Genomic DNA, 9,178 nt, shown 5'->3' with positions numbered 1-9,178 from the left:
TAATAATGTGTGCACCAAATGGTTCACAGGCAAAGGGGAGTAACACAGGGAGAGGGGTAGTGCAGTAGTTAAAACAGCACTTGGGATTCCTGCATCCCGTATCAGAGTGCCTGGGATTGAGTCCAGGCACTGCTTTGGATCCAACTTCCTGCGAATGTGCACCCTGGAGGCAGCAGGCAATGGCTCAGGTACTTGAGTCCCTGCCACTTCTACATAGGAGACACTGATTGAGTTACTGGCTCCTGGCTTCGGCTTGGCCTAGCCCTGGATGTTGCGGGAGTGAGCCAGTGGATGGATCACCTCTCTCTGACTGTCTCTGCCTCTCAGCCTTTCAAACAAAATAGATAAATAAATGAAGAAATTATTTTTAACAGATTAATACCATAGCTCTGGAGCACAGCAGGTGTTATGGGACTGGAGTAAGAATGGGTTGTTATAAAATGAGTTTGGCTTTCTCTGCACGCTCTCTCTTGCTTCCTCTCTCAACCTGTGATCTCTTGTGCACATGCTGCTCACCTCTCTCACGCGTTCCTGCCATAATGCTGTTGCCAAGTGGTGCTGCACCAGAGGCCTGCGACTGTCCAACAGCCAAAACCCTACACCAGATCAACTCTTTACTTCATAGCCACTCAGCCTTGGTTACTTTGTCACAGCAACACAAAATGGGCAAAGACAATGCTGTATTCTAGTTCATCTGAAGATTAGGAAAACACACTGGGGGCCAGTGTTGTGGCATAGTGGGTAAAGACACTGCCTGTAACACCAGCATCCCATATGGGCACCAGTTCAAGTCCCAGCTGCTCCACTTCTGATGTGGAGCTAATGTGCCTGGGAAAACAGCAGAAGATGGCCCAAGTGCTTGGGACCCTCCCCATGTGGGAGATCCTGGCTTCAGTCTGGTCCAGCCCTGGCCAATGTGGCCATTTGCAGAATGAACCAGCAGATGGAAGATCTCTTGCTGTAACTCTGCCTTTCAAATATATATATATATACACGCATATGTATTTTTATATATTTATATATGTATAATATATAATCTATAATATATGTTTATATATAATACATGTATGTATTATATATATATATTTGAAAGGCAGAGTTATAGAGAGGCAGAGGCAGAGAGAGAGAGAAAAATTTTCCATCTGCTGGTTCACTTCCCAAATGACTGCAACGACTGGAGTTGTGCCGATACAATGCCAGGAACCAGGAATTTCTTCCAGGTCTCCCACTCAGGTGCAGGGCCCAAGTACTTGGACCATCTTCTACTGCTTTCCCAGGCCACAGCAGAGAGCTGGATCGGAAGTGGAGCAGCTGGGACTGGAACCAGTGCCCATACGGGATGCTGGCACTGCATGTCATAGCTTTACTTGCTACACCACAGTGCTGGCCCCAATTAATATATGTTTAAAAAGAAAAAAAAAAGACTGAATAAGACAATGAGAATTCACACAACAGGTTCTTAGTGTTACAGGATGACAGATTTAAGTCAAAGATTATTTTGTTTCTCTTTGAACAATCACTTAGGAACCTGCTTCTTCCAAGTCCTTGAGGAAGTGAAGCTAGCTTCTTATTCTTGTTTTAACGTTTATTTATTTGAAAGGGAGAGAGATAGAGAGATGCCTTCCATGCACTGGTTCATTCCATAAATGCCCACAATAGCTGGGGCTGGGCCAGACCAAAGTCAGGAGCCTGCAGCTCCATCGGGGTCTCCCAGGGTGGAGACTCGAGTACTGAGCCGGCACCTGCCGCCTCCTAGGATGTGTATTAGCAGGAGGACAGATCAGCAGCCGAGCAGCCAGGACTTGAACCAACCAGGTGCTCCAATATGGGATGTGGGCTCCCAGGTGAGGGCTTACCCTCCTGCACCACCGTGCTGCCCTGAGGGCGCCTCATCCCTTAGAAGATGCTTTCCCCATGGCTCTGACCAAAAGAGGAGCCAGGGAAACAGAAGGAAGGACTTTTCTTGCCCTAGGAGATGGGAACTTCAGTGGGAACAGAGAAGTCATACTGAAGTGTGGTTGGCTGAGAACAATGGAGCGAGAGGAAAACACCCGGATGTGTGAGTCTGTCTTGAACATCATCTTACAGGAACAGGAACCACCGTGGCTGTCACAGCTGAGATCAGTAATTCAAGTTGAAGAATTTGAAGGGAATTTGCTCCACGGTTTTAACCCGCTACTTAGAACCTGCAGTGGCGCTGTTCAAGGCCTTAGCACCAGGTCGGGAGGTTGACTTACGAAGTCAATCTGTCTACAGCAGAGCAACCACCCAGGAACAGAAATTTAGAGGCCTTGTTTAGAATATAGGCTGCACATTAATAATGGTTATGAAGCCTGCAGCACAGGGAAAAAATGTTTATGAGGTGTTATGTGAAAACAGCAGGACCAAAAGTTGAATTTATAATATAATTACAACCATGCAAAAAAAAAAAAAAAAAAGATATGCATGGCAGAAAAGCCTGGAAGAAATAAAAATTAAATGGTAATGCTGTACCTTGAGATGGTGATTGAGAATAATTTCCCCATTTTCCAAAGCTTCTTTAAATTGGTTATTTACTTAAATGTGTTTAAAAACTGTTGGCATTGGTGCAGCGGTTACGTTTCCACTTGATATGCCTTTACTGGAGTGCCTGGTTTTGAGTCCCAGCTTCTATGTTTCTAATCTATTTTTTTTTTTTGGCAAAATTTTTTTTTATTTGACAGGTAGAGTTATAGACAGTGAAATAGAGACAGAGAGAAAGGTCTTCCTTCCGTTGGTTCACTCCCCTAATGGCTGCTACGGCTGGCGCTGTGCTGATCTGAAGCCAGGAGCCAGGTGCTTCTCCTGGTCTCCCACGCGGGTGCAGGTGCCCAAGCACGTGGGCCATCCTCCACTGCCCTCCCAGGCCACAGCAGAGAGCTGGACTGGAAGAGGAGCAACCGGGACAGAATCCGGCGCCCCAACCGGGACTAGAACCCAGGATGCCGGTGCCTCAGGCAGAGGATTAGCCAAGTGAGCCATGGCACCAGCCCTCTAATCTATTTTTAAAAAAGATTTATTTACTTATTTGAAAGGCAGAGTTACAGAGAGGCAAAAGCAGAGAGAGAGAGAGAGAGAGAGAGAGAGAGAGAGAAATCATCCATCCGCTGGTTCACTCCCCAAATGACTGCAATGGCTGGAGCTGGGCCAATCCAAAGCCAGGAGCTTCTTCTGGGTCTCCCACACAGGTGCAGGGGCCAAAGCAGAGAACTGGATCGGAAGTGGAGCAGCTGGGACTCGAACTGACAGCCATATGGGATGCCAGTACTGCAGGCAGCGGCTTTACCTGCCAAGCCACAGCGCCAGACCCATCTAATCTATCTTCTTGCTGATGTATACCCTGGGAGGCAGCAGCTGATAGCTCCTGTACTCAGATCCCTGCTACCCATGTGGGAGACCTGAGTTGGATTCTGGGCTCCTGGCTTTGGCCTGGCCCAGTCTCCGCTGTTGCAGGTATTTGGGGGGAGTGAATCAGTAGATGGATGATCTAGCTCCGTCTGTCGTTCTGCCTCTACCTTTCAAATAAAATCAAGGTAAAATTTTAAAAATACATTAAAAAGTGAAGTAAAAGCTACTCTAACAGTTGGGGCAGTGGCAAGCTCCTTTTTTTTTTTTTTTAAATAAAGTTTTACTTATTTCTTTGAAAGTCAGATTTACAGAGAGAGAGGGAGAGACATAGAGATCTTCCATCCACTGGCTCACTCCCCAAATGGCTGCAACAACCAGAGCTGGGCCAGGCCGAAGCCAGGAGCCAGGAGCCAGGAGCCAGAAGCTGCACCCGGGTTTCCCACATGGATGCAGGGTCCCAGGCACTTGGGTCAACTTTAACTGCTTCCCCAGGTGCATTAGCAGGGAGCTGGATCACAATTGGAGCAGGTGGGACTTGAACTGGTGCCCATATGGGATGCCGGCCCCAAGCTCCAACCCTTATTTGCTCATGGAGCACATGGTGATGGGGGCACAGTGGATCCTAGTTGTGAGCAGATCATGCTGAGAAAGCCAGATATGGTTTCTCCCGGTAAAGGGGACCAGCATGTCCATAAAGATGAGAGAAAGAGAATCTGGGGAAACTTCCTTATTCTACAAAGACACGTGTGTGCCAACAGGGCTGCTCCCTCCAGTGGTGGAGGCCAAGGCACCCTGGGGTGGGTGACCTGACCAACCTGAGGAGTGGGTTTCACTACCTGGTCTGGCCTCTCCCCAGGTATTTTTTTTTTTTTTTATTAAAGATTGACAGAGTTACAGAGAGAGGTAGAGACAGGGAGGACTTCCATCCTCTGGTTCACTCCCCAGATGGCCGCAACAGCGGAGCTGCACCGATCCAAAGCCAGGTACCAGGAGCTTCTTCCGGGTCTCCCACATTGGTGCAGGGGCCCAAGGACCTGGGTCATCTTCTACTGCTTTCCCAGGCCATAGCAGAGAGCTGGATTAGAAGTGGAGCAGCCGGATCTCGAACTGGCGCCCATACAGGATGCCTGCACTGCAGGCCAGGGCTTTAACCCACTGCGCCACAGTGCTGGCCCCTTAAGTCACCTTTAGAAGCCTCCATACTCCCTAATGGAGAGGAAGGACCCATTCTGCAAGAAGACAAGAGTCCATTTGAGGAGGGATCAGGACTGAAGGAAGAAACCGAGAGAAAGAAGTAAATGATTATCTTGCTAGAATGCTTCTTTTTTTTTTATTTTTATTTTTTTTGACAGGCAGAGTGGACAGTGAGAGAGAGAGACAGAGAGAAAGGTCTTCCTTTGCTGTTGGTTCACCCGCCAATGGCCGCCGCGGCTGCAGCGGGCGCACGGCGCTGATCCGATGGCAGGAGCCAGGAGCCAGGTGCTTTTCCTGGTCTCCCATGGGGTGCAGGGCCCAAGCACCTGGGCCATCCTCCACTGCACTCCCTGGCCACAGCAGAGAGCTGGCCTGGAAGAGGGGCAACAGGGACAGAATCCGGCGCCCCGACCGGGACTAGAACCCAGTGTGCCGGCGCCGCTAGGCGGAGGATTAGCCTAGTGAGCTGCGGCGCCGGCCCTAGAATGCTTCTTTTTAAAGCTTATTTTATTTATTTGAAAGGCAGAGATACAGACAGGGAGAAGCAGAGAACCACCCACTGGTTCACTCCCCAGATAGCCATAATGGCCAGGGCTGGGCCAACCCTAAGCCAGGAGCCGGGAGGTTCTTCCGGGTCTCCCATGTGGGTGCTTGGGCCATCTTCTGCTGCATTCCCAGGCGCATTAGCAGGGAGCCGGATAGGAAGTGGAGCGGTCGGGACTTGAACTGGTGTCACAGTGCCAGTTCCCAGAGTGCTTTGTGTTTTTATAAGAAAGCACAGACATCTTCATTATTAATACACATGATTAACAGATATGTACACTGTTAATAGTGGGATGTCCTCGATTTCAAACCTTTATTATCATTTTTAAAAACACTTGACACTGTCTTCCAGTTACTCAGTGACAGAGGGTGATCAACAAGATTCATCTGTGGCCTTCCGCGCTTTGGCGAGGGTGTGGCCCAGGGAGAGAGGCAGTTGGTACAGGTGCTCAGGCAGAACCCTGGCGCTTCTGCTGGTCAGAAGGGCGATCCTAACACGGTTTCAGAGTGGGAAGACAAAGGAAGAAGCAGGAAAGGATCTTCCTGATACAAAGAACTCTGCGGAGGGGCTGGGCAAAGGTTTTCTAAAAAGCCAGGGTCTCCTAGGGATGGACCTGCTGCACAGCCGGAGTCTTTTTTTTTTTTTTTTTTTTTTTGGTAAGTATTCTTTGGCTGTACTTTTTGTTGATTAAACAGATGCCCCTCCTAACCCACTTGTACCTTTGATTTTGCTACTTGTCTAGTTTTTAGAGATTACTGAGGATTATTCAAATGACTTCTGGCCACTGGAGTTCAACGTGTTATGTACACTGGAAGAAATCGTATTGTTTTGGAACCTTTTCCACTCACACATGGATCTTTTTTAGCCCAAGTTTTCAGGTGTTGTCCATATCTTGGGCCATAGCAATAACACTGCCCTAAATAAGATAAAGTCACAAGCATTGGAGAACGGCATTGTGGACCAATGTCACCGATCATTTATTTTGAGATGTGACTGGAGAGCAACACCATATGAGCAAGAAGACCTGGAGATAACTTCTGTGTTATCAACTAAACTAACAACAAAGAAAGTGGACTTAAGATAGTCCTTACCTTCCTTCAAAGCAGCTAATCAAGGCTGGTAAACAGCACGCTAATCTCATCATCAATATCTAACTGCTGCTGCTTACTCCCAAAACTGTTCTGAGCTGAGGAATTTAAAAGAAGAGGACTTAGTGGGGACAGAAAACTACTCTAGTTTTTGGGGAAATAGTTTAGAGGAGATTGGCTCCTCCGTGGGCTGGGAGTAAGGCTGCGGACGAAGGGGAGTGAGAGAAGGGGGCAAGAAGCTGAACAAGACCAGGTCCCAGGAGCCCCAGGCAACCCGCAATGCTGCTGGCAAGTGGAGGGCAGAGAGCAAGGTCATGGCGTGGCTCCCACATTTCTCAGTGAGGACATCACCTGAGCTTGTGGAAGCCGGCTCAGCACAGCGCTGCTGGGAGAGGCCACGTGCACTTGTTCAACAAGTATTCTCTGAGAACCTGACAGGCTGGTGCTGGCCCACGTGAGGGGCACCTGGCAGCCCTACGGCTGACTGGGAGAGTGGAGGAGTTAGCATCTTGTAAGGTCTGTTGGTAAAGCCGGGAGGAAGGAAAACGGAGGTGGCAGGATTCACAGGGATAAGTGCGGGATTTCTTTTAGGTGCAGGGAGAACTGAGTGTATGGAGACACTGATATGTGCATCAAGACCAGGGACTTGAAGGAGAGGGGGGAGATAGGCTAGGGGTCTTTGGAAAGAGAGGAAAGAGCATCAGTGAGAGAGGTCCTGGGGCCGGGAGGAGGCAGGGTGTGGGGGCCAGCCAGTGCCAGGTGGCCTTCTCTGCCAGCTTCTGTCTGGAAATGCGAGCCAATCCCTACCCTGGAGAGCTGTAGGATCCTTAAGGCCCTTACCAGGGTGCCTGGTGCACAGGGGCCCTAGCAAGGCTTTAATGTGCTTAAAAATGTTGTAATTAATTAATCATTTCTTATTAATTGAAAGCGAGGGGGTGGGGACAGAGAGATCTTCCATCTGCTGGTTCACACCTCCTTAATTCCATGCAACAGCCAGGACCAGGCCAGGCCAAAGCCAGGAGCACAAAACTCAATCTGGGTCTCCCATAGGAGTGGCAGGGACGCAGGTACTTGAACCACCCGCTGCCTCCCAGGGTGCGTATTAGCAGGAAACTGGAATTGGCTGTGGAACTGGGGCCCAAGTGCGTGAGCGTCCCAATCTGCGTCTCAACTGCTTGCCCCGTTCTACTAGAGAACTGACAGACGGGAGAGCAGAGGTGGGTGCATGGGTCTCAAGACTGCGGATGGGGCAGGTAACTCCCAGTGTGGGTGGACTATAAGTGGAGAAAAGCAGGACAAGGGAGAAGGAATGAACCCTTCCCTCTCCAGGAGGCTGGGAGGGACGCCTGGAGGGCATTGACTATCATTCCTTTCTCTCACTGGCCATCCCCAGGCGGTAGGCTCAGAAGTATGATACAGTAATGTCTCCCAGGCCCCACATTTCTCCTTAGAGATTGCCTGAAATTAAAAAATTTAGTAAGAGCTAATAGATAATGATCCTCAAAGAAGGGGCATGGAAAAAGTCTATAACTATTTCATATTTTAGAGTGGATTAGCTGATATGTTGGGTTTTATTAAAAACAACAACAAAACCTTGCTCAGGGCCAGCACTGTGGCATAACTGGCTAAGCATTCCATACAGAGGTAGGTTCAAGTCCCGGCTGCTCTACTTCCTATCCAGCTCCCTGCTGATGTACCTGAGAAAGCATCAAGGAAGGCCCAAGTGCTTGGGCCCCTGTACTCATGTGGGAGACCTGCAGGAAGCTGATCCTGGCTCTGGATCAGCTCAGCCTCGGCCACTGAGGCCATTTGGGAAGTGAACCAGCAGTTGGAAAACACCTCTCTCTCTCTCTGTAACTTTCAAATAAATAAAATAAATCTTTAAAAAAAAATGTTGAGGAAGTGAGAACTCTGCCAAGTACGACCTGAAGAGAGAGGTCAGGCAGCCTTACGGGGACAGAGCTGTCGTCTGGTAGCGAGGGGATCCAGGATCAGGGTGGCAGGGTGTCAAGGCACAGGAGATGGAACAGAGCACGTGGATGCAGGTAGGAAGACGAGAGGGAGGTGGGAAAGTTTCCAAAGAGAGCAGAAGGGCAGACGCTGAAACAGAAGGGTCCATCACTGAGCATCACAGGGGGTCCATTTTCGTGGAAAATGTCTATTATGAAAAAACTACGCATGGACTTCAAACACTTCCATACCAAAATAAACTTACCTTTCCCTTCCAATTTCCATGCATTTTTTGAAGTCCTTGCATAAAAGAGGGAGCTATACTATTTTTTAAAAAAATTATTTACTAATTGGAAGGGCAGAAAGAGAGGGAGCAAACTCTCATCCAGTGGGGCGCTCTCCAAGTGCCTACAGCAGATGGGGCTGAGCCAGAAGTCAGGAACCTGGAGCTCAATCCAGCCACTCGCACGGGTAGCAGAGGCCCCCACTCCTTGAGCCATCACTGCTGCCTCCCGGGGTCTGCACCAGCAGGACCCTAGAGCCAGGAATGGAAGGCGGGGGCTTGATATGGGAGGCAGGCATCTTAACCACCCACCTGCTCCCAAGAGCTGGAATACTCAAGCCCCCCTGTGTTGCCGCCATTGACTTCTGGGGTCCTTCAGAGCCTCTCTGGATTTTACCTTCCCTTTCCCTGGAATCTCCCAGTAGCGTCTCTGATGGTTAGGCAGACATCTAAACTTTGAAGGAAATAAAACAAACCTGGAAGGGCTTTCGCACATCATCCCATTTTGCAGATGAGGAAACTGGAGTTCAGTGGAAGTGACTGCTAAAGATCAGCCAGCCAAGTAGAACCGGAGCGGCCCTGGGTGCTGCCTTGTGCCCGGCTGTCCCCAGCCAGCTGTTCCCGGAGACCTACAGCTTGCAGAAGCCCCGGACATCCAAACAGCACAGCCCAGGTCTTCCTTGGCGGAAGTTAATGATTACAACCTAGTCCCCAGCATCTAACCATAGTTACTAATTAAGCCAGTTGCAGGGA

This window comes from Oryctolagus cuniculus, chromosome 5 (assembly GCF_051225735.1).
Source record: "Oryctolagus cuniculus isolate XC-2025 breed Fujian yellow rabbit chromosome 5, ASM5122573v1, whole genome shotgun sequence".
Lineage (NCBI taxonomy): Eukaryota > Metazoa > Chordata > Mammalia > Lagomorpha > Leporidae > Oryctolagus > Oryctolagus cuniculus.
The sequence above is the reverse complement of the archived record's forward strand: the minus strand, read 5'-3'. Positions refer to the sequence as shown.